Genomic DNA, 27,097 nt, shown 5'->3' on the forward strand with positions numbered 1-27,097 from the left:
TTTGCAATTTTAAGAGTGCTGAATCCCTCTGCAAGATATCTCACTATTTTTTACTTTTCTGAGCCTGTCAAGTCCTTCTTTTAATAATAATTAAATTTAATAATAATAATTATGCACACCTGATAATTATGCACACCTGATATAGGGTGTTGATGTCATTAGACCACACCCCTTCTCATTACAGAGATGCACATCATCTAATATGCTTAATTGGTAGTAGGCTTTCGAGCCTATACAGCTTGGAGTAAGACAACATGCATAAAGAGGATGATGTGGTCAAAATACTCATTTGCATAATAATTCTGCACTCCCTGTAGTGATGTCTTCTCTTTTTCATATTCAGGGTACATCGTCACATTGTTGTCACATTATAAGAAGCCTCAAACAGGTAGTTTTGGACTAGCCTCTTAGGTGAGCTTACATGAGATTCTTTGTTACAACTACAAGAATATATTGGATTGTATACTGAGAGCTCTAGAAACAATAATAAAATATCAGAGTTTTGCATAGATTTTTTTTAAGGGGACTAAGGAACAGAAGTCTCTCCTCTCTTTACAATAAGGATACACCAGAATGTTACATAGTTGCAGTCTTGCACTAAATATGTTTCAGTCTAGAATGGATAGGAATTTTTCATTTGACACTGGGAGTAATATAACTATGTGAAGTTGTATAATAACAATATGTGTTAGCCCTTAAATTTGTTAACATTCACAAAGTAATTCACATAACTGTTACGATCATTGTAATGAATGGAATTGAATCAATGATATGTTCCTATCGCATTTATGTAAATGTTTATTATAGTATACGATTATGTAATCACACTGTTGAAACATATAACCAGCCCGGATGAGAATGAAACACACAGATCTGCTTGTTTTGAAAATGTATTATATATCTGTAAGAACAAGTTGATAACTGTATGAATAATGATGACATTAAAAGGGGCTGGGCCGACAGCATCATTTAATTTTTTAACCTATCACAGAGACATTCATGTCATTTAAGTTTTAGTCCGGATAGGCAGGTCATACAGCTATGACTAAGGCCATTGGCCAAAACGCATCAGCTGGCCTGTGACGCTACCGGTACAATCTGGATGTTATTGCGATCATTCTCTGCTGTCCAAATATTTTAGTCCTTGTTTTTTAATTTTTAATTTAATTGGCCATATTGGCATTCCAGACAAATACATTTTGAATATGCATATAAGGGCAATTGGCAGGTTGCCTGAAAAAGTTTGCCAGAGACTGGGTTTGGACAGAGTCACACTTAGGGGCATATCTATCAAACTCCATATGGAGCTTGAAGCCCCGGGTTTCTGGCGAGCCTTCAGACTCACCAAAAGCACCAGTTATGCTCCATAACCTGTCCGTCTGCTCTGAGGAGGCGGACAGAGATCACCGCAATTCAACCCAATCGAATACGATCGGGTTGATTGACACCCCCCTGCTAGCGGCTGATTGGCCGCGAATCTGCAGGGGGCGGCGTTGCACCAATAGTTCACAAGAGCTGCTGGTGCAATGCTAAATGCGGAGAGCGTATTGCTCTCTGCATTCAGCGAGGTCTGTTGGACATGATCCGCAATGGGGGCCTTAGAGCACCCCCCCAAGACTGACACATACAATAGCTGCTATAGTCTAGTGCAGGGTTCTTCTAACTTTTTTTCCCAAGACCCAGTGCAATGGTATCACATAACTTTGCGACCCTATTTTTATGCTTGGTCTGAAAATTTCTAAATTAATATAAAACAAGAAAGTAGGTAGGCTAATTTGAAGTGTGTAAACCATTAGTCAAAACTTTTAACCAATGTTTCCTCTAATTTTTTGAGCGCAAATTTTTTTACCTGTGCAATTTTGGTCAAGTGACTAAAATGTGTGCGCATTTTATTTTTGAGTGTTGCCAAACTTGAAAATGTTGTAAAGGTAAAACACACATACACAAAGACGCAGCGACAGAAACAAGCTCAAATACACATAAATACTCTCTCACAGAAAAACTCTCTCTTACACACACACATACCATTCACACACAGAAATACACACACACAGAAATACACACACACAGAAACACTAACATCCGCCCCATATCCAACCAAAGGGATGAAGGACAAGTAATGGCTCACATCAGACAGAACAGTTTCAGTAGCAAAAGCAAAAGTTAGCAACAGAAAAGCAAATTCAACATACTCCATGATGCAGGTAAAAGCTGAATCAGTGATGATGCCACCTCAAACTTGTGAAGTGGCATGGGTCAAGAATCATGAACCCCATAAAGCAAGTAAGCTAACATAAAAGATCCCTAAGTCTGGAGCACTTGACAGGGGATGCACAAACATCATGTTCTGCTGAAGACATGGCCCACTGTTTTAACATTGATAGCTAGACCACACATCTCCAAGTAATTGAGAACCTGAAAAATTGCCACTAGATTGGCAAGGGAGAGTGAGTAATAATGTCCACGAAGCAAAATTTGTTTTATTGTGTGAGTGTGATAGCTGGCCTGGCTTCGAATAGTTTTTCTATGTGAACATATTAGAATAAAAAAAAATGTATTCCCACTGCCTTACATTATACACTGAAAACACTGTAATTTGAATTCTATTTTAGCCAGCCTCCTCTTCTCACAGTAAACTGAGCATTGTTTTGGTGCAGCACAAAATGAAGCACCATAATAAAATACTGCCCTCACAGTTTTATACACATTGCCCATCTCCCTTAACCTCTTTATTTATATATATATATATATATATATATATATATATATATATATATATATATATATATATATATATATATATCATTCCATGCTAAGAAATTTTGGTACACTGCAAATAGTCAGTGTCCTATTCATGCCCAGTGTCAGAAGTCCCAAATTAGCAGAACATACACAACATAGCTGATTGTCACAGACATCTGCTTTACTGAAGTATTTGGATAGCACAACAAAGTAATTTTATATTTTCCAGACTTTCCAGGCTTCCCTGGCAGCTAAGGTGTTAGACTAGACATAGTTCTAATCAAAGGCAGCAAGGTTTGTACCCATAATATATAACAATGCTTCTAAATAAAATACCCCATGAGGCAGCTTCAAACACATCTAAACAAAACAGGAGATCAAAGCCTGCAGAATGTAATGGCCCCATTACTACAGTAAGAAGAGGAAGTGACAGTGTCTCAATGCTGGCTTAGAACCTCACAATGGCTAACAGAATAAAATGAGGGCAAAACAATGTTGTTGCCCAGTTCTGTCAGTGGCTGTTTTACTTTAATTACCTGCGTCCATTGAACTCATAGAACAGAAAGCCACTGCTGCAGCCAATCACCGGTGGCCGATGTCGCGGGTCCCCTGCAGAGCCACTGCACCTCCTATCTGGATCCAACACCCAAGGCAACGTCCACGGTCTACTATGCCTCTTCCTGACTAGGTGGATAACTTGTACTGCCTGCTGCTGCTTCTGTTTGCTTCCCTCCCGAGTCTGCTGCCCTGCCCCATAGCAAAGTTTAGGCTGCTGAGTGATTTGCTCAGGAGCACTGAGCAAAGTATCAGTTATTTTCTTCTAAGGGTGAAGTGAGGGACTACTTTAAGTATCAGTTATTTTCTTCAAAGGGTGAAGTGAGGGACTATTTTAAGTATCAGTAATTTTCTTCTACGGGTGAAGTGAGGGACTATTTTAAAGGGACAGTCTACCATAAAATTGTTATTGTTTTAAAAGATAGATAATCCCTTTATTACCCATTCCCCAGTTTTGCATAACCAACACAGTTATATTAATATACTTTTTACCTCTGTGATTACCTTGTATCTAGGAACCTTCTTCCAGCCCCCTGATCACATGACTGTGACTATTTATCATCTATTGTCTTAAATTTAGCATTGTTTTGTGCTAAATCTTAAACAACCCCCTGTGCCTGAACACAGTGTTATCTATATGGCCCACGTGTACTTTCTGTCTCTTTGTGTTGAAAAGAGATTTAAAAAGCATGTGATAAGAGGCAGCCCTCAAATGCTTAGAAATTAGCATATGAGCCTACCTATGTTTAGTTTAAACTAAGAATACCAAGAGAAAAAGGCAAATTTGATGATAAAAGTAAATTGGAAAGTTGGTTAAAATTAAAAGTCCTATCTGAATAATGAAAGTTTAATTTATACTAGACTGTCCCTTTAAGTATCAGTTATTTTCTTCTAAGGGTGAAGTGAGGGACGATTTTAAGTACCAGTTATTTTCTTCTACAGGTGAAGTGAGGGACTATTTTAAGTATCAGTTATTTTCTTCTACGGGTGAAGTGAGGGACTATTTTAAGTATCAGTTATTTTCTTCTACGGGTGAAGTGAGGGACTATTTTAAGTATCAGTTATTTTCTTCTACGGGTGAAGTGAGGGACTATTTTAAGTATCAGTTATTTTCTTCTACGGGTGAAGTGAGGGACTACTTTAAGTATCAGTTATTTTCTTCTACGGGTGAAGTGAGGGACTATTTTAAGTATCAGTTATTTTCTTCTACGGGTGAAGTGAGGGACTATTTTAATTATCAGTTATTTTCTTCTACGGGTGAAGTGAGGGACTATTTTAAGTATCAGTTATTTTCTTTTACGGGTGAAGAGAGGGAATATTTTTCCAGGGGGAACATTGTTCCCCCTGCAAAAATAGTGCATGTACGCCATTCCCATGCGTTCCCACTGGACTCGACCACTCACATTAAAAATTAACTTTAAAAGTATAGAAAACCCAAAATATATTTCATGATTTGGATAAGGCATACAATTTTTTTTATTTTATTTTTTTTTTATTGATTTTTAAACCAACAATTTAACATAATCAACAAAAAGCAGACAATAATCAACAAAGAAATATAACCAACTTTGCAGTATTTGTGTCTATTCAGTCTATTAAATGCATCAATACCTCATAAACAAAGACCTAACCATACTGCACCTTTTATCGGTTGAATAATATTTTTTTGAAAAATTGTTGGGGTTTTTTAATTTTACAGCAGGAAAAATATCATGAAAACCATGAAAAAGAAGAAACAAAACTTTCCCTCCCTTCCCCACCCCGGCCCCCCCATCGCGACCAGCCCCACACTACCAGACACCCAGAAGAACTATTTCAGAGTTTTGGAATGGATTTATCATATACTCTATTTCAGTCGGAGAGAAGCTTTTAATGAATTTTGACCATTTACTGAAAAATACTAAAATTTCGCGCTCTGAATTTAGGTCTGTGGCGAGTTGTTCTACCCGGTATTGTTTTTTGAGGTAATTTTTTACCTCGTTCATTGTGGGTATAAATCTAGTTTTCCATTTTTTAAAGATCAAATTTCTCGCGGCAAGAACAACTAAATTTAATATTTTGGCGTCTGAAATCTTCCTTATTATTTGACAAGAAAATTATATTTAGAGGAGTAAGTTTAAGAGGTTTTATTTTCACCACTTTTATTAGCCAGTACTCTAGTCTGTGCCAGAATTGTTCAATTTTTGGGCATGACCACACCATATGCAATAAGTCTGCCACCAGTAGGCTACATTTTGGACATTTCTTGAAGTCGGCGTTATTCCATCTGTAGGCTTTGTCTGGAGTGTAGTATATCTGATATAAGAGCTTTGTATGGGACTCTCTCCATGTTTCAGCTATTGTGGTGTCACGTAGTAGCGTGAGGGATCTCATAATATGTGCTTCCTTATCTATATTCATAGACAATTGATCTGACCATTTTTGAGCTAATTTTTCAACATTACAGTTGCCTTTCTGGGAGTTCAGGAGGGTATACCATGGAGAAATAGAGCAATGACCAGCCTTGATCAAGGCTGGCCACAACTCCAGTTTCCCCCAGGTCCATTTCCAATTGAATTGGGCATGCAGTTGACTAGTGTAATGCCTGGCTTGGAGATAGGCAAAGAAATCTTGATTGCCAAGATTGAATTCCAATTTCAGTTCTTGGAAAGATTTAATGATTCCTGACTCTGGGTGATGAAGCTGTGCAACGAATCTAAGCCCTTGCTCCTGCCATTTTTTCAAATGTGGGGCTTGGGATCCCTCTTGAAATTCTATATTACCTATAAAGGTTTGGTATCTGGGAATATTGGTGTTTATTCCCAGTAGTGCACACATCTTTTTCCACGCCTGGATTATTGCATATACTGTTTTAAAATTTTTCACTTGCTTAGGTATTAAATGGATCGGTGTGTGTAGTAGCGATACTGGCTTTAAAGGAAAGGTTAAACTATTCTCTAACCCATTATCCGTAAAATAGTCGGCTTCTGCCACCCAATCTGCCGCAGTTCGGCCTAGGAAGACTAAAGGCATACAATTTTAAACAACTTTTCCATTTACTTCTGTTATCAAATTTGCCTAAATATCTTATCCTTTGCTGAAGGAACTGCATTGCACTACTGGCAGCTAGCTGAAAACATCTAGTTAGCCAATCACAAGAGACAAATGTGTGCAGGCATCGATCAGCAGCAAGCTCACACTAGTGTAGGAAATGTGCATATTTTTTTTCAACAAGGGATACCAAGAGAACAAATTACTTTTGAAAATAGAAGTGAATTTAAAAGTGTCTTAAATTTAAGAATCATGCAAGTTTGATTTGGACTTTCCTATCCCTTTAAGATATGTATTTCACTTTTCAGCTATAATTTACCTTTATGTGTGCAAATTTTGTAAAAATGAAAATAAGATATTTAAGATGGCACTATTAATATGTCACTAAGATAATATTTACATTCAGTAATTAGGTAAGTAAAAGTATATATTTGTACATTAATTTCTGGCACACAATAATAGCATTCTTACGCCTAGATTTAGAGTTTGGCGTTAGCCGTCAAAACCAGCGTTAGGGGCTCCTAACGCTGGTTTTTACCGCCCGCTGGTATTTAGAGTCAGTCATGAAAGGGTCTAACGCTCATTTTGCAGCCGCGACTTTTCCATACCGCAGATCCCCTTAAGTCAATTGCGTATCCTATCTTTTCAATGGGATCTTTCTAACGCTGGTATTTAGAGTCGTGGCTGAAGTGAGCGTTAGAAATCTAACGACAAAACTCTAGCCGCAGAAAAAAGCCAGGAGTTAAGAGCTTTCTGGGCTAACACCGGTTCATAAAGCTCTTAACTACTGTGCTCTAAAGTACACTAACACCCATAAACTACCTATGTACCCCTAAACCGAGGCCCCCCCCACACCGCCGCCACTCTATTAAATTTTTTTAACCCCTAATCTGCCGACCGCACACCGCCGCAACCTACATTATCCCTATGTACCCCTAATCTGCTGCCCCTAACACCGCCGACCCCTATATTATATTTATTAACCCATAATCTGCCCCCCCAATGTCGCCGCCACCTACCTACACTTATTAACCCCTAATCTGCCGACCGGACCTCACCGCTACTATAATAAAGCTATTAACCCCTAATCCGCCTCACTCCCGCCTCAATAACCCTATAATAAATACTATTAACCCCTAATCTGCCCTCCCTAACATCGCAGACACCTAACTTCAATTATTAACCCCTAATTTTCCGACCAGACCTCACCGCTACTCTATTAAATTTATTAACCCCTAAAGCTAAGTCTAACCCTAACCCTGACACCCCCCTAAGTTAAATATAATTTAAATCTAACGAAATAAATTAACTCTTATTAAATAAATTATTCCTATTTAAAGCTAAATACTTACCTGTAAAATAAACCCTAAAATAGCTACAATATAAATTAGAATTATATTGTAGCTATTTTAGGATTTATATTTATTTTACAGGCAACTTTGTATTTATTTTAACCAGGTACAATAGCTATTAAAAAGTTAATGACTATTTAATAGTTACCTAGTTAAAATAATTACAAAATTACCTGTAAAATAAATCCTAACCTAAGTTACAATTAAACCTAACACTACACTATCAATAAATTAATTAAATAAAATACCTACAAATAAATACAATTAAATAAACTAACTAAAGTACAAAAAATAAAAAAAGAACTAAGTTACAAAAAATAAAAAATATTTACAAACATTAGAAAAATATTACAACAATTTTAAGTTAATTACTACTACTCTAAGCCCCCTAATAAAATAACAAAGCCCTCCAAAATAAAAAAATGCCCTACCCTATTCTAAAATTAAAATAGAAAAGCTCTTTTACCTTACCAGCCCTTAAAAGGGCCTTTTGCGGGCATGCCCCAAAGAATTCAGCTCTTTTGCCGTGAAAAAAAAACCATACAATACCCCCCCCAACATTACAACCCACCACCCACATACCCCTAATCTAACCCAAACCCCCCTTAAATAAACCTAACACTAAGCCCCTGAAGATCTTCCTACCTTATCTTCACCACGCCTGGTATCACCGATCGGTCCAAGCTCCGATGTCTTGATCCAAGCCCAAGCGGGGGCTGAAGACGTCCATCCTCTGGCTGAAGTCTTGATCCAAGCGGCAGCTGAAGAAGTCCATCTTCGGGCAGAAGTCTTCATCCTATCCGGGCAGAAGAGGAGATCCGGACCGGTAGACATCATCATCCAAGCGGCATCTTCTATCTTCTTCCATCCGATGACGAGCGGCTCCATCTTGAAGACCTCCGGCGCGGATCCATCCTCTTCTTCCGACGTCCTAAAACAGAATAAAGGTTCCTTTAAGGGCAGATTAGGGGTTAATACTATTTATTATAGGGTTATTGAGGCGGGAGTGAGGCGGATTAGGGGTTAATAACTTTATTATAGTAGCGGCAAGGTCCGGTTGGCAGATTAGGGGTTAATAAGTGTAGGTAGGTGGAGGCGACGTTGAGGGGGGCAGATTAGGGGTTAATAAATATAATATAGGGGTACATAGGGATAACGTAGGTGGTGGCGGTGTACGGAGTGGCAGATTAGGGGTTAATAATAATATGCAGGGGTCAGCGATAGCGGGGACGGCAGATTAGGGGTTAAGTGTAAGGTTAGGGGTGTTTAGACTCGGGGTACATGTTAGGGTGTTAGGTGCAGACGTAGGAAGTGTTTTCCCATAGGAAACAATGGGGCTGCGTTAGGAGCTGAACGCTGCTTTTTTGCAGGTGTTAGGTTTTTTTTCAGCTCAAACTGCCCCATTATTTCCTATGGGGGAATCGTGCACTAGCACGTTTTTAAAGCTGGCCGCGTCCGTAAGCACCGCTGGTATTTAGAGTTGCAGTGGCGGTAAATTATGCTCTACGCTCTCTTTTTGGAGCCTAATGCAGCCATTCTGTGAACTCTAAATACCAGCGGTATTTAAAAGGTGCGGGGGGAAAAAAGCCAGCGTTAGCTACGCGGGTCGTTACCGACAAAACTCTAAATCTAGCCGTTATTTTGCAATAAAAAAATGTAATCTCTCCTGTCAAATCTATTTGGTAATCAGTGACGTGCAGTAATAGGAGACAGGGGAGGCATTGCCTCCCCTGTCCAATGAGGGAAAAAAAGATTTTTATTCTTATTTATTAAAAAAAAAAAAGGGTTTGTTACTTCATTCTTTTGTTGACCACGCCCACCCTTGCCCCAAGGGTACCCCCCCACCCCATGGGATTACTCATTATGTTACAGCGCTTTGCGCATGCGCCGTGCAAATATTCAGCATCCATATTCCATTGTTGCGCAATTGGGAGGCAGTGAGCCGGTCCGCTGCCCTCCATTAATTGCGCAACATGGATCTGGAGCTGCGCCACCCACTGGTGACTTGCCTGGGCCTGATACAAGCTCCAATGGAGGCAGTTCTCAAAACCGCCTCCATGATGAGCTAGGTCACCTCAGCCAATCACAGCTTCAGCAGCACTGCGGGGAGGCGTGCCTGCTGGGCTGCTGATTGACAGGTGTGGGCCATGTGACATTTTGACGTTGCGCACGCTGTCACTGGTGGGAAGAGTAGACTCAGTAGTGGAGGGAGCTGCTGCTGAGAGAGTCTCTGCGTGCGACTGTGTGCCCGACCGGATCGTGCTGCCCTACTGCAGAGGTGAATAGGGCGCTGCGGCTGAACTCTCCAGCATGGACAATGATGCCGCGGACCGGGGAATCACTCAGAGCTCCTTGTCGAAATACCTGGACGGCGGCTTCTAGGGCATGAAGAATGAGCTACGGATGCAGATTGCTGAGAGCCCACTCTTCCAGCAAGGTACCAATGGGGGGGATAAAGGGCTATGCTAAAGTGGAAGCCAGGGTCCAGTAGTTGTATTATAATAATGCACCCAAAGGCCTGGGCTCTATTCATTGCTTTTCAGGATGTGGACCTGGGGGCACTGTAAGTGTCTTGCTGTGACAACATTATAATAAGGTTGTGTGATATTATATATTATTGGTGTGACTGTAGTGTGGTATCATGATTTTAATGAATGTTTGATATGCTAATTTTGTGCCATTGAGGCTGTTGGTGACAGTATTGTTGTATGATGAAATGGTGGCCTTGTCGTCGCGTGACACTGTATGGGTATATAATTGCGGTGAGTACCGTGTTATGTTAGTTTTATGTTTTACAGTATGATGGTGTGACAGTGCTTAATGGATCTGTGGCATTCTGGCAGGGTGGTTCTGTGGTATCATGGATGGATATGCTGTAGATCATACTATATATGTTAAAGGGAAGTTATATTATGTTTCCTTCTTTAGTTTATATTGCTAGGTGATATTTATATAATTTAAACCGTTATATGCATTTAGAAAGAGCATGCAATTTTAAATAACTTTCCAAATTACATCTAATATCTGGTTTTCTTCATTCTTCTGATATCCTTTGTTGAAAATCATATCTAAATATGCTCAGTAGCTACTGAGCATATTTAGATATGCTTTTCAACAAAGGATATCTGATTTTCTTCATTCGTTTGATATCCTTTGTTGAAAATCATATCTAAATATGCTCAGTAGCAAATGAGCATATTTAGATATGCTTTTCAACAAAGGATATCTGATTTTCTTCATTATTTTGATATCCTTTGTTGAAAATCATATCTAAATATGCTCAGTAGCTACTGAGCATATTTAGATATGATTTTCAACAAAGGATATCAAAAGAATGAAGAAAATCAGATATCCTTTGTTGAAAAGCATATCTAAATATGCTCAGTAGATACTGATTGGTGGCTGCATATAGATACCTCATGGGATTGGCTTGCCCATGTACATTGCTATTTCTTCAACAAAGGATATCTAAAGAATGAAGGCGTATCCGATTCCTAGCCACTGCCTCACCAGCCTCTGAAGTCACCGCACATCACTGGTAATCAACTAATATGATTTATGATGTGCAGAAAAATTATCAGGTCAATGTAGGTCATAAGTCAATACTATTTTAACACACTTTAAAATATGAAGGCTTCTTTTTAGATTATTTTAAATCCAAGATTGGCACCCTGTGCAAGCACCCAATGCAGATTTCTAAGCATTGTAGTAAATATTATGAGGTATTTCCAAAATGGAGACTTGAGCACAGGGATGGATGTTTTCCTCCTTTGGGCCTGCTTCAGACTTATAGAAGACTAGTTGGTAAGCCTGCCCAGAGGGCAGTCTATATGTTGTGAATACAAAAAATAAAAAATAGAACTACAGAAAAAAAAACACATTATCCAAAATAAAAAAATGAAACCTAATCCCTATGAAAATAAAAAAGCCCCCCAAAATAAACACCCCCCTAATCTAATGCTGAACTACCAATAGCCCTTAAAAGGGCTTTTTGTAGGGCACTGACCTAAGTTAAACATCTATTTTACATTAAAAATAAACAAAGTCCCCTCTAACAGTAAAACCCCCCACCCACCAAACCCCCCCAAAAAAAAAAAAAACTAACACTAAAAAAAAACTAAACTACCCATTGCCCATTATCGATGTGCGGCGGACATGTTACACTACATTGTATCATGTCCGCTCGCACATTAATAAATTGTCCCCTATGTATTTATTATATATGGTAGGATCTGTTTAACTAATGCTTTGGTAAAATGTATTTGAGATAAATTATGCTATAACATTACTGTCTAAGAATGTCCTGCAATAATGAGTAGCTATTGCTTTAAGCTTGAAAAGGTATAGAGCTTGCAATTGTTGTTTTAACCATTAAAATGTATTACATTATCTTAAATATGTGAGAAGTCCCTAGCTATGATTACGGTATAAGTGGAAACATGTAAGCAGATTTTTGTGCGGCACGTTTTTGAAGTCTGTGATCCCATGTCTCTTTTAACACAGCGTTTTGAATAAAGGCCTTTTTATGTTATTTCATCACTGCCAAGGACTCTTTATTCTTTGCATCAAACATACAGGCGTGACGGATTAAGCTCTACCTTTCCCTTTAACTACTTGTATCATGTGCTGCACTGTGAATGCAGAGACATGATTAGAGCAGTGGCATCACATGCTCAAGAAATGCCCTTCCCCGCAGTGTGGGACGCCAAGTGAGCCGAGAGGAGGCTTTTCCCAAGGCATGGGGTGCTGAGTAATAACAAAGGAGGCTTAAAACAAAAACAAAAAACAAAACAAAACGTTATGGAAGTGCAGCCGGGAGCAGTGAGTGAATACAGTTGAAAAGCTGTGCAGCATGGGCTATTTTGTTGAATGTCCCTCGAATGATCTGGTATGAATTATATGCACTAGCGCTCACAAGTGTATAAGGACTGGCATTCAGCACTTTGATTAAAGCAAAGTTTGGGATTGGGTCATTAGATATACAGTATATCTTTGGATTGGCTTTTCTATTTATAAATAATATTCATGTGAATATAGTCAACTTTTCTTTTCTTTTGATATATATATATAGTTAATTAGACAAAGCACTCACTGGTCTGATGAAGGGGTGAACACCCCGAAACGTCACTAAGGAATAAAGTTTGGATACACTTGATAAGACCAGTGAGTGCTTCGTCTATTTAACCCTGTGATTTCCTCTTAGCACCCTGGCATGTGTTGATGCTGTTAGTGAGAGTGCACTTATCTCTACTATATATATATATATATATATATATATATATATATATATATATATAAAATCTAAAAAAATTTTTTCAGACAACAAAATACAGTGCTATTTATAATAACTAAACCATAATCAAACAAATCACATACCCCATGTGTGCACGCCATGTTGGTACAATAATTCCAGTGCAGTGTATCACGTGATACCCAATTTCCCCATGTCACTATAGCAACATAATAAGCGTCATACACAAATAAAATAAATTAAAATAAACAATGATCAAAGACCATGCAGAGATATCTCCATTGGATATTCTTATATCCTCATATATAGGGATCACTTTGTGAGCCAGAGCAGCTGAATAGTCTTAGAGCAATCAAATTGCATGCCTATATCGGCTAACAGTTGTATACAGCATGTGTGGGTTGCCGAGACCACTTAAGTACTGCAACCTTAAATTGGCAATGTATTAGTACAGTGGTCAATACTGACCTCAATAAGCATTCTTAGCTAGTACCTTTTCCAGATATCTCTAGGAAAAAGATAATAATCCCTAAAGTAAGGGGTAATCACTATATATTAGCGAAAATGTCTTATTTACTATATATATATATATATATATATATATGTATGTATATATATATATATATATATATATATATATATATATATATACAGGGAGTGCAGAATTATTAGGCAAATGAGTATTTTGACCACATCATCCTCTTTATGCATGTTGTCTTACTCCAAGCTGTATAGGCTCGAAAGCCTACTACCAATTAAGCATATTAGGTGATGTGCATCTCTGTAATGAGAAGGGGTGTGGTCTAATGACATCAACACCCTATATCAGGTGTGCATAATTATTAGGCAACTTCCTTTCCTTTGGCAAAATGGGTCAAAAGAAGGACTTGACAGGCTCAGAAAAGTCAAAAATAGTGAGATATCTTGCAGAGGGATGCAGCACTCTTAAAATGGCAAAGCTTCTGAAGCGTGATCATCGAACAATCAAGCGTTTCATTCAAAATAGTCAACAGGGTCGCAAGAAGCGTGTGGAAAAACCAAGGCGCAAAATAACTGCCCATGAACTGAGAAAAGTCAAGCGTGCAGCTGCCAAGATGCCACTTGCCACCAGTTTGGCCATATTTCAGAGCTGCAACATCACTGGAGTGCCCAAAAGCACAAAGTGTGCAATACTCAGAGACATGGCCAAGGTAAGAAAGGCTGAAAGACGACCACCACTGAACAAGACACACAAGCTGAAACGTCAAGACTGGGCCAAGAAATATCTCAAGACTGATTTTTCTAAGGTTTTATGGACTGATGAAATGAGAGTGAGTCTTGATGGGCCAGATGGATGTGCCCGTGGCTGGATTGGTAAAGGGCAGAGAGCTCCAGTCCGACTCAGACGCCAGCAAGGTGGAGGTGGAGTACTGGTTTGGGCTGGTATCATCAAAGATGAGCTTGTGGGGCCTTTTCGGGTTGAGGATGGAGTCAAGCTCAACTCCCAGTCCTACTGCCAGTTTCTGGAAGACACCTTCTTCAAGCAGTGGTACAGGAAGAAGTCTGCATCCTTCAAGAAAAACATGATTTTCATGCAGGACAATGCTCCATCACACGCGTCCAAGTACTCCACAGCGTGGCTGGCAAGAAAGGGTATAAAAGAAGAAAATCTAATGACATGGCCTCCTTGTTCACCTGATCTGAACCCCATTGAGAATCTGTGGTCCATCATCAAATGTGAGATTTACAAGGAGGGAAAACAGTACACCTCTCTGAACAGTGTCTGGGAGGCTGTGGTTGCTGCTGCACGCAATGTTGATGGTGAACAGATCAAAACACTGACAGAATCCATGGATGGCAGGCTTTTGAGTGTCCTTGCAAAGAAAGGTAGCTATATTGGTCACTGATTTGTTTTTGTTTTGTTTTTGAATGTCAGAAATGTATATTTGTGAATGTTGAGATGTTATATTGGTTTCACTGGTAAAAATAAATAATTGAAATGGGTATATATTTGTTTTTTGTTAAGTTGCCTAATAATTATGCACAGTAATAGTCACCTGCACACACAGATATCCCCCTAAAATAGCTAAAACTAAAAACAAACTAAAAACTACTTCCAAAACTATTCAGCTTTGATATTAATGAGTTTTTTGGGTTCATTGAGAACATGGTTGTTGTTCAATAATAAAATTGTGATGATAGCAGGATGTGATGTCACTAGCATGTGGGCGGGGCTTAGGTCCGGTGTCTGTGTCGCAGTTAGTTTAGTACAATCAACCTGTCTGGATGTGTATTGCTATGCTCTGTAATAAAATAGAGTTGTACCTTCATTGCTGTGTCCTGCATATGTCCTGCATCTCATGACATGGTGTCAGAAGTTCTGGACTACGCTTCTGTTTCTGATGATGACGATGTCAAAGTTTACCCCACCTGAGCCTTTTGACTTTTCTCAGCCTGCAGCTTGGCCCACATGGCGTCAGCGGTTTCAGCGCTTCAGGATTGCATCCAAACTGAACAAGGAGAGTGGTGAAGTACAAGTTAATTCTCTTTTATATTCTATGGGGAAAGATGTAGAGCCAGTGTTCAATGCTTTTACTTTCCAAGAAGGGGACGAAGTTAACTTTGATATAGTTATGGATAAACTCAGTGCCCACTTTGTGCCCAAAAGAAATGTGATTCATGAGAGAGCTTGTTTTCACAAACGTAATCAGCGTGTGGGAGAATCTGTGGAGTCATTTGTGCGCAGCCTGTATGAATTAGCTGAATTCTGTGAGTTTGGTGTTGCTAAAGAAGAGCAAATCAGAGACAGAATACTTATTGGAATTGCAGATGCTGAAGTCTCCCTGAAGCTGCAGTTAGAGCCTGATTTAACGTTAGACGGGGCTATTAGGATGGCCCGCCAGAGTGAACTGGTGAAAAAGCAAAGTGCTGATCTGAGGTCTGAGAGTATTGTGGATGAAGTGCAACAGTCTAGGAAAATTACTAGTGAAAGGCACAGTGTGAGCGGTAGATCTAAAGTACTGGAAAGGCCTAGAAGTGGATGGGCGCAACATGGCCGATGCACACGGTGCTACCGGGCTCATGATCAGAGTGCTATATGCCCGGCCAGAGATAAAAGATGCAGAAAATGTAACAGAATAGGCCATTTTGAAGTGGTGTGTAAAACTGAATACATTAAGGAGATGCAGGTGGACAGTGACCAGGAGGGTCAGGAAGTGTCTTTTGTGGGGTCTGTTGTGGAACGGACAAGCTCAGAGGAAGATTGGAAAGTTACTTTTACTGTAATGGGAGCCAAAGTTGATTTTAAGATTGACACAGGAGCAGATATCACTGTAATGTCTTTTGCTGAATTTATGAAACTGCCTCGACAGCCCCAGCTGGCGAAGGTTACTACAAATGTTCATAGTCCTGGTGGCCGCATTGATTGTGTGGGGAAATTTCTTGCCAGCTGTGAGTACAAACAAAGGAAGTTCACCATGTGGGTGCATGTGATCCGAGGTCAGTGTGTTAACAGTTTATTGAGCAGAAAAGCAGCCTGTGACTTGGGCCTCGTGGCCAGAGTGAATGAGATCTCTGAAGATATGTTTGGCGAGTTGGGCCTACTGAGCTGCAAACCTGTCCGTATAGCACTTAAAAGTGACGCAGTCCCGTACAGTATTTCTACTCCTCGTAGAATTCCGTTCCCGCTCATGCCTCAAGTGGAGAAAGAGCTCATGCGCATGAAGTCTATGGGGGTTATTGAAGAGGTTGTTGAAGCAACTGATTGGTGTGCCCCCATTGTTCCAGTTGCAAAGAAAAACGGAAAGGTGCGCATCTGTGTGGACCTGAAAAGGTTGAATGAGGCAGTAAAGAGGGAGAGATTTGTGCTGCCGACATTGGAAGATATAGCCCCGAAGTTGGCTGGGGCGAAGTTCTTTTCCACATTAGACGCTTCTAGCGGCTTTTGGCAGATCCCCCTGGATCCAAAGTGCCGCAAACTGACTACCTTTATCACTCCGGTAGGTCGGTTCTGCTTCTGCAGACTTCCCTTTGGGATATCCTCCGCTCCTGAGATCTTTCAAAGGGAAATGAGTTCTCTCCTGAGTTGCCACGTGGGCACAGCAGTCGTCATGGACGACATTCTAGTGTATGGGTCTACAGTGGAGGAGCATGATCAGCGTTTGAGTTGTGTGCTGCAGGCTATCAAAGAGTCTGGGCTGAAGCTGAATAAAGAAAAATGTCATTTTAGGAAAACTGAATTATGCTACTTTGGGCATGTCATCAACGGGGATGGCATCAAGCCGGACCCCGAGAAAATTCAGGCTATCGAACAGATGAAAAGCCCTTCTGATGTACATGAGCTGAGACAGATATTGGGCCTTGTAAATTACGTGGGCAAGTTTCTTCCAGATTTATCTACAGTTTTGCACCCTATCACAGAGTTGCTTAAGAAAGATGTTGCCTGGGTCTGGGGACCCTCACAAGAAAAAGCGTTCCTGCATGCTAAGTCCCTGCTGGGGTCTGCCCCAGTGCTGGGGTTCTACGACCCTTCAAAAAAGACTGTGGTTAGTGCTGATGCAAGCAGTTATGGGTTGGGGGCTGCACTCCTGCAGCTGAATGACAACAAACTACAGCCCATCGCCTACTGTTCCCGCACACTGACGGCTGCGGAGTCAAAATACGCTCAAATTGAGAAAGAGTGCCTGGCTGCAGTTTGGGCCTGTGAGCGCTTTCAGCGTTATCTAGTGGGTTTGGAGAAATTTAGTCTGGAAACTGACCACAAACCGCTAGTCCCTCTTATCAATTCTTATGACATCGACAAAACACCCTTGAGATGCCAGAGACTTTTAATGAGACTGCTCAGGTTCAATGTTCAGGCAGTGCATGTGCCGGGGAAGCAGCTGGTTGTGGCGGATACACTGTCCAGGCTCCCGCTGGCTGCTGCTGAAGAATCCTCCACAGAGTCGGATGTAAATGTGTATGTTGATTCAGTTCTGGCCTCTAAGTCCATTTCTTCAAGGAAACTGGAAGAGATAAAGAAAGAGACATATTTGGACACAGATCTGCAAGAAGTTATAAGGTACATAAGAGATGGCTGGCCCGAGAGCCGGGCAGCCTGGATGTCTTTAAATGCTTACCAGCCAGAGAGGTCGCAGCTCACGGAGCTGGAGGGGTTGGTGCTGTTCCAAGACCGTATTGTAATTCCTGTCAGCATGAGGAAGGAGATGTTGAACAGGATACACGATGGGCACTTAGGCATCACAAAGTGCAGAGAAAGGGCAGCTACAGCTGTGTGGTGGCCTGGGATCAGCTCCGACATTGCAAATCACGTGTCTAAATGTGCCTTTTGCCGGGAACGCCGGCCTACTCAGAGAAGGGAGCCCTTAATGTCTACTCCGCTGCCTGCGGGGCCGTGGCAGAAAATAGCTGCTGATTTGTGCGAACTGCACGGGAAAAAGTTTCTTGTTGTTATCGACTACTATTCCAGGTATTTGGAAATAGCACCCCTGAATGATATCACAAGTCAGGCCGTTATCATTCGCCTGAAGAGCTTGTTCGCCCGCTGGGGCATTCCAATGGAGCTGGTGAGTGATAATGGCATGCAGTTCGCTTCTACAGAGTTCAGTGCTTTCAGCAGGGAATATGATTTTGTACATTCCACATCAAGTCCACATTATCCGCAGGCCAACGGAATGGCTGAAAGGGCAGTTCAAACAACAAAATTCATTCTAAAGCAATCTGAACCGTACCTAGCCCTCTTGTCATACAGGGCGACGCCCATTCAAGCCACCGGGTTTAGCCCGGCACAGCTGATGCTAGGACGCCAGATTCGCACCACTTTACCCTCAGTGGGTGTCTTCAAGCCGCCTGGCCCTGTTCCTCGGGACGAAGTCCTTAGGAGGGATGAAGAGGCCAAAAAGGGTTATCGTTTCTTCTACGACAGGAGACATTCTGTCAGGCCTTTACAGGAACTGAAAGCGGGCCAAAGTGTCAGAATTAAACTGGATGATGAGAAGAAATGGAAGACGCCTGCTACGGTAGTGGGCCGCTCTCCAGAACCAAGGTCTTACACAGTCCTTACAGAGGGAGGGACGGTTACACGCCGTAACCGAAGACATCTTCAGCCTGTACCTGAGAGTCTGGAACCGGATACCTCAGTACCACCGCCGGTGGGATCCCCTGTTCTAAGGGAGGTGCCTTCCCCTCAGCAAGATCATAGCGGGGATATATCTTTGCCTCCAGCAGACTCTTGTTCACCATCTTCTGTATCAGAGGACAGTTCATGCAAAGTTACATCAAGCGGAAGAGTGGTGAGGCTTCCGGCCCGATACAGGGACTGACTTTAGCTAGAACAGTGACCGGAAGTATGGGCAGAATAATCCCATGGTCACTGTGGACTAGGGTAGTCTACCCCGATGTCCAAGTCAGGATGTAATTTATTTGTTCATGTTTTCTAATCTATCTGTTTTTATAATGTTCTAAAACAAAATGTTGTTGTATACCCTGTTGGTGTACCTTGTTATTTAATATATGCGAATGTATGCTTTGCCTTTGAAAAAGGGGAAGATGTGATGATAGCAGGATGTGATGTCACTAGCATGTGGGCGGGGCTTAGGTCCGGTGTCTGTGTCGCAGTTAGTTTAGTACAATCAACCTGTCTGGATGTGTATTGCTATGCTCTGTAATAAAATAGAGTTGTACCTTCATTGCTGTGTCCTGCATATGTCCTGCATCTCATGACAAAAATTAATCCTCAAAAATACAACTTGCCTAATAATTCTGCACTCCCTGTATATATATATATATATATATATATATATATATATATATATAGTAACTGGATGGGGTCAAGCACTCATGTCACCTATGTTGTGTCCACTGCCCTGGGTGTAATCCTGATAATATGCATATAGTTTTCCAAGAAAAGGGCACACTCACAGGGTCTTTAAACAAATAGGGTTTAAATACCCATAAAGAATAACATTTCAGGGTCGCCCCCCTCTTCAGACCACAAAAAATTATCACAAGACAGTGCTCGCTTACCTTACCTTATACCCTCTACCGTGTACTAATGATCACGCCGCTGTTGGTGGCAGTCCTGGTACCTGTGACGTTATCATCCGGCTCCCATTGTTCTGATGACTCACTGTGGACGTCCGTTGGCATGGCTACCCGACGCCACCTCACAGCGACATGTACATGTTCCCTCAGTCTGAGGGTTCTACTAGATTTTTGTATATCAACATATCTCTGAAATTTGTCCATTTTACTTGTTAAGTACATTTAACTCTTCATCTGGGATATTTGCTTAGATGTGCTAATTGCCTGTGCAATAATTTCTATTGATTTTACCCTGAGAAACAAAAATGCTTGAGGGTACATGAATTAATGAGAACAATAACCTGGGTTAAACCAAAGCATTACCCCAGCCCTCCTTACGGCCCACATTCATAGCCATTATTTTATGCCCTTTTTTGCTATACTAAAGAGACTTTTTAAAAAATAAAGACCACTTAGCTTTGAGCTCTTTCGTCTGGACTCTTCTTTCTCTCTCTCTCTCTCTCTCTCTCTCTCTCTCTCTCTCTCTCTCTCTCTCTCTCTCTCTCTCTCTCTCTCTCTCTATATATATATATATATATATATATATATACACACATGCACAGAGAGAAGCACACTCTCAGGAATGAACAACCAGCTCAATTATAACATTGTTAGCCTTTTCTATGGCTATTTACCACCTGGGTGCAGCTTCTTTTTAGCCCAGTAATGCTTTTCACAGAGTAGAACTTTCCTGTAGTATATCAGTCTGATCCCGCCTAGTATAGAAACATAGAAACATAGATATTGACGGCAGATAAGAGCCATAGGCCCAGCAAGTCTGCCCGACCTTACCTAACAGTATAAACTTATCTAGTTCGTAGGATAGCCCTATGCTTGTCCCATGCATTTTTAAAGTCCCCCACAGTGTTTGTTGCTACTACCTCTTGAGGAAGTTTATTCCATAAATCAATCACTCTTTCTGTAAAGAAATGCTTCCTCAAATTACTCCTGAATCTACTACCCTTTAGCTTGAGCTCATGACCCCTTGTTCTTGAATTTTCCATTTTATGTAAAATACCCACAGCCTCAGTTTTACTAAACCCTTTAATGTACTTGAAAGTTGCTATTATATCACCTCTTTCCCTTCTCTCCTCTAAGCTATACATATTTAGGTCATTGAGCCTATCCTGGTAAGTTTTATTTTTTAGACCATGTACCATTTTGGTAGCCCTCCTTTGCACAGATTCAAGTTTGTTAATATCCTTTTGAAGATATGGTCTCCAGAACTGCACACAATACTCAAGATGAGGCCTAACTAATGATCTATAAAGTGGCATAAGAACCTTACTATTTCTGCTGCAAATACCTCTACCAATACATCCAAGCATTCTGCTAGCCTTACTCGCTGCATTACTACATTGTTTACTAAGTTTTAAATCATCTGAAATAATAATTCCCAAGTCCTTTTCCTCGTCTGTAACAGTCAGTAAAGTGTCATTGGGTCTGTAATCAACATTTGGATTTTTCTTCCCTAAATGCATTATTTTACACTTTGCTGTGTTAAACTTTAGATCCCAGTCGTTTGTCCAATCCTCCAATTGTTGTATATCACTTCTCATTTTGTCTACCCCCCCTGGAACATCCACTCTGTTGCAAATTTTTGTATCATCTGCAAAGAGACATACTTTCCCCTGTAGCCCTTTGCTGATATCGCAGATAAATATGTTAAACAAAACAGGCCCCAGAACTGACCCCTGAGGAACACCACTAGTAACAGCCCCCTCTGCTGAATGAACTCCATTTACTAAGACACTTTGTTTTCTGTCCTTAAGCCAGCATTCCACCCATTTCACAATTTTTGAATCTAGACCAAGGAGATATAGTTTGTGAATAAGTTTATTGTGTGGGACGGTGTCAAATGCTTTGCTGAAATCTAGATATGCTACATCAACTGCTCCTCCCTTGTCTAATACTTTTGTTACATAATCAAAGAAGTCAATTAGATTAGTCTGACATGATCTCCCTGAAGTAAAACCATGCTGATTTTGGTCCTCTAAATTGTTTGTCTTTATGTAAGTCATAATTCTTTCTTTTAAGAGGCTTTCCATTAATTTCCCTACTACTGAAGTTAAACTAACTGGCCTGTAGTTGCCAGATTCTTCTCTACTGCCCTTTTTATGAAGGGGTATTACATTTGCTATCCAATCATCTGGGACAGCTCCTGTTAATAGTGACTGATTAAACAGATCAGTTAATGGGACAGTTACCACTGATCAAAGTTCTTTTAAAACCCTTGGATGAATATTATCAGGACCCACTGCCTTTGTAACATTTATTTTTGATAATGCTAACAAAACCTCATCCTCTGTAAAAAGATTACTGTTAAGCTTGTTTCTATTTTGCGTAGCATCCCTTAATGTAGACATTGTATCTTCACAATCTTTAGTGAAAACAGAACAGAAGTAATCATTGAGACAGTCTGCAATCTGCTTATCTCCTTCTATTATTCTACCATCAACTGATTTCAATTTTACTATTCCTACCTTATTTTTTCTTCTTTCACTGATATATCTAACGAATGTTTTGTCCCCATGTTTTACTGACTGTGCTATTTTCTCTTCTGCATGAGCTTTAACCTTCCTAATTAACTGCTTAGTCTTTTTTTGTTGGAGTCTCCATATTTTCATATCATCATCTGCTTCTGTGTGTCTGTAATTTTTATAAGCTATCTTTTTTGTCTTTACAGCATGTGCTACTTCTTTGGAAAACCAAATTGGTTTCCGCTTTCTTTTACTTTTACAGACATGTCTAATACAGTGTGCGGTTGCATCTAAAATGGCACCTTTCACAAATTCCCACTGTTCTTGAACCCCTGTAATAAGAGTTTTCCCCTTTAAATAGTTTTTTAGGTATTCTCCCATTAATGAAAAATCTGCCGTCCTAAAGTCTAAAACTTTTGTTTTAGTCTGGGTGGACAGTTCCTGAACATGAATACTAAACCAAACAGATTGATGATCACTGGATCCTAAGTTCTCACCTACAGACACATCTGAAACTGTATCACTGTTTGTAAGTATTAGATCTAATATAGCTTCCTTACGAGTTGGTTCCTTGACTAATTGTTCAAGTGATTCCCCTAGCAGAGATTCAAGAATATACCTGCTTCTAGCCGATCTAGCAGAAGGAATCTTCCAGTCTATATCTGGCAAATTAAAGTCCCCCAGTACTATAACCTTACCCTTCATGGTCATTTTGGTTATTTCATCTAATAACAGATTGTCCAGTTTTTCATCCTGCAATGGAGGCCTATATACAACCCCTATTCTAAAAACATTTTTATCTCCAATTTCCAAAGTCACCCAAATACTTTCCACCTCATCATTTGTTCCTACAATTTCAGTAACCTTTATATTTTCATTTACATACAAAGCAACTCCTCCACCTTTCTTTCCTACTCTGTTCTTTTTAAATAACCTGTATCTAGGTATGACTATGTCCCAGTCATGCAAATCATTGTACCATGTTTCTGTTATAGCTACTAAATCCAAGTTGTCCCTAGTCATTATTGAAATGAGTTCAGGTAATTTATTTCCTAAGCTGCGAGCATTTGTGCTCATGGCACGAAGAATTTTTCTACTAGAATTTCTAGAATTGTTACTTGGACTAACAGTTTTGGCATGCTGTGGGGGGCAGGTGGATATATTAATGCTACCCCCCTTTATTAGTTTAAATGATTTCTAATAAAGTATTTGAACTCCTCTCCCAGATACTCTGTTCCTTTAGCATCCAAATGCAAGCCATCTCTCCTAAATAACCTAGTATCCTTCCAAACAGAGCTATAATGGCCAATAAAACCAAATCCTCGTTCCCTGCACCACTTATCTAACCAAGAATTAAATGTTGTTATCCGCTCCATCTTTCCTGCTTCGTGGTCATACACAGGTAAAATAGCAGAAAATGATAGAGTTGATGCCACAGTCTCTAAATGATTACCTAGGTCACAAAACTGTTTCTGAACAGCAGCAACATGATTACTAGCCAGATCATTTGTTCCTAAATGTACAATCACATCTAACTCACTTCCCTTTCCTGCTGCCTTAACAATTCTCAAAATACGATTCTTATCCCTGTGAGCAGTAGCTCCTGGAAGACATCTAACCTCCCTTGTTTCTCCTTTACTTTCACCTAAATACACATTCCTCAAAATAGAGTCACCCACTAACAGTCTTTTTCTCAAAAACACATCTGCAGTTCTTTCCTGTGTTATGTTACCTGGAGAATCAGGTGCCAATAGATTTAAATTACCTGTTACAGCTTCAGAGGGCTCAGAAACAGCAATCTCCTCATCACAAGTGTATTCGGCAAGAGCAGCATAGGAGTTTTGCAATGGCAGAGGTTGTGGGCAATGCTTCTGGTCTACTGTTCTAATTCTTCCAGAGCCTACAGTGATCCATCTGCCTCTCCTTGCTGATCTCTGGGGTAGAGGGGCTTCTTTCTGAGGCAGCTTTGTAGAGGTAACAGGTATGTTACTTACCTTAGCTTGAAGTTTAGCTATTTCCTCCCTTAACAGGGAAAACTGCTTACAAACAGGACAGCCCCTAAATCTCCAAAAAGTAGAACAATTAAAAAGTGCAAAACACCCATTGCATTGTATCTGAGACATTTTAAACTATGCAACACTTTAACAATAAGAAAAATATAAGTATTATTTACTACTGAATAAGCCTGAATAACCCTGAATAACTCCTGAAATAACTCAAATATCCTTATGTATTTGATCCTTTTTTAGTTTGATCTCTTTGCTAAGAAGCAGAGCTAAATGTTGCTAAGAAGCAGAGCTAAATAGTATGATAAGTCCAGCGCCAAAATACCAGGCAATTCCTCTCTGAACAAGGAACACAGCAACCCCAGACTATCTTTTCAGCCTTCATTGGACCTCATCAGTGAGGTGTAGCCGTATTACTCTAAGCACACTGAGAAAGGAGTCCACGTCTGATTGCCCCTTTTTCCCTTAGGGAGACTTAATACACACACAGAGAAGCACACTCTCAGAAACGTACAAATGGCTCAATAACATTGTTATGGTGTGTTGGGTTAATAAACTATGCGCTGTGGGGGTAAAAGCTAGGGAGTCTCGAAGAAGTAATCTCACAAACTTCAAAGTGGGGGTAAAATCTGGATTGGATGAGACTCTTAAGCGCTTGTGCTTAATTACCCAATAAGGAAAGATAGTCTTACTATGTAGTTGGATTCAATGAGATCTATTTATTTTTAGAATTATAAATACATACAATAAAATTTAAAACAATAGAAATTGATTCTTAAAACAAATCTAACTGGTTGGCCAACCATACAGTGTGAATAAAATGATATAATATGTTTTCCAATCCCTGTTACTTAGTGTGTTATACAAACATATCTGTATATTTGAATTTTTGAATTTTGGTTTAATTGCAGATATTTTTTATGGATTTGATATAGTGGACTTGTGAAGAAGTATGGTATCCACAAAGAATATTCGCAATATTAATTCTTAATTACCATATTTACCATATTCGTTTGTTTAAAGCTGAACATACATAATTAAAATAGCGTCAATGGTATCAACAATATAATTAAAATAGCGTCAATGGTATCAACAATAGTAACAAATAATAAAAGTGAAACAAAAAATAAAGTGATACAGTAAAAATCGTATAAGTTATGAAAGATAAAGTCTTTCTGCCGTGATCGTTAGAGTAATTGTTAATTGCTTTTTGTTAAAAGCGCTGTTGTTAAGTCCTCCGTGGGGATAGTATGTGCGGGCGTGCTGCAACACGTTTTTATCTAATTGCTATATATATTGCGATTATAAGTCACTGTTAAGTAGTTTTGGTTATCTGTCCTTCACATTAACTTCCTTAGTTGGTGTAGGTATAATAAATCTTACCCGTTGTTTCTTTTGGGATACTTTGTTTCTGGTCTAGTTTCTTTTTGTACCCAATTCAATCTTTACTGTGATGAATGTGGATCGGAAGCCGGGATAGCCGCTGCCGGTGTTGTAGTGGTTTCAGTATGTCGAGTTGGTTTGTCTCTGCGATTACACACACTTGAAGAAGTAGATGCTGGGGTATTGTGGTAGTGTGCTTTAACCGTTAATCCTTTTGTCAGATGGCTGGGCTTTTTGCCTGGTTCAGGTTTTCAAAACCTCTTGAATTGTTGCGAATGTGTTCTGTTTAGATCCGTACTCTATTTGTTTCAGAGTATCCGATCTGCAGGTGTCCACAGGTTTCTTTAGGCCCAATTATTAGGTAAGGTATTTCAGTTGTTCTTGGCGGTCCTTTGAAAGGAGGACTAGGTGCTTTGAAGGTTGTTCTTGAACGCTTCAGAATATCTTTCAAGCGTATTTGTTGGTCCGTGGTTTGATGTAGTCTTGGCGGTCCACTTCGAAAGTGGACTATGAAAATGTTCAGTGTAGCAAGGAGTAGGCAACGCGTTTCAGCTGATTAATACAGCCTTTATCAAGCATATCCTTGCAGTTGTAAACAGTGGGTTTTTGTATTCTGTGATTTGATTCTATTGGATCCCCTAGGTAGTTGTATCTTTACAATCTGGTGATCCTATTGGTTGTTGTGTCGGTGCTTTTGATTGGTCATTCCTTAGCATGTGACCTATTAATGGTTCAGTTTATCACGGTGATGGGGGAATTTTCACTTATTTGTATCAGATGACCAAGTAAATGCATAAAACGTTATAAAAACTTGTTCCAGTAGTAAACACAAATACGAATGTATTGTTATAATAAAAACATAAATAACTTTTTGTACGTCAGAGAATCTGTCCTTACAGGGTTTGTGAGTCAGTATAAGGTTTTTGGTATATGCCAATTTGAATATTTATTATGTTCTATTTAGTCCTTTAGTGCAAGAATTCATATTTTATTGTTGGTTCAATTCTAGGGTTGGTAAATTAGAGGTTTAGTCATTTGTTTTGATGATGCAATTTAATATAACAGTGGAATGGGAAATTTCAATTTTGCGTGTTCTTGTTTGATCTTTAGTAATCGTTTGTTAAAAAGCAGTTTTTTTATTAATAATCGTTATTTCCATTATTATTGCTTTGGTGCAAGTATATGAAACATGCATTATTGGTTCTGGAATTTTTATTCCTATTTTTGTAATTTATTTAT

This window comes from Bombina bombina, chromosome 6, assembly GCF_027579735.1.
Source record: "Bombina bombina isolate aBomBom1 chromosome 6, aBomBom1.pri, whole genome shotgun sequence".
Classification (NCBI taxonomy): domain Eukaryota; kingdom Metazoa; phylum Chordata; class Amphibia; order Anura; family Bombinatoridae; genus Bombina; species Bombina bombina.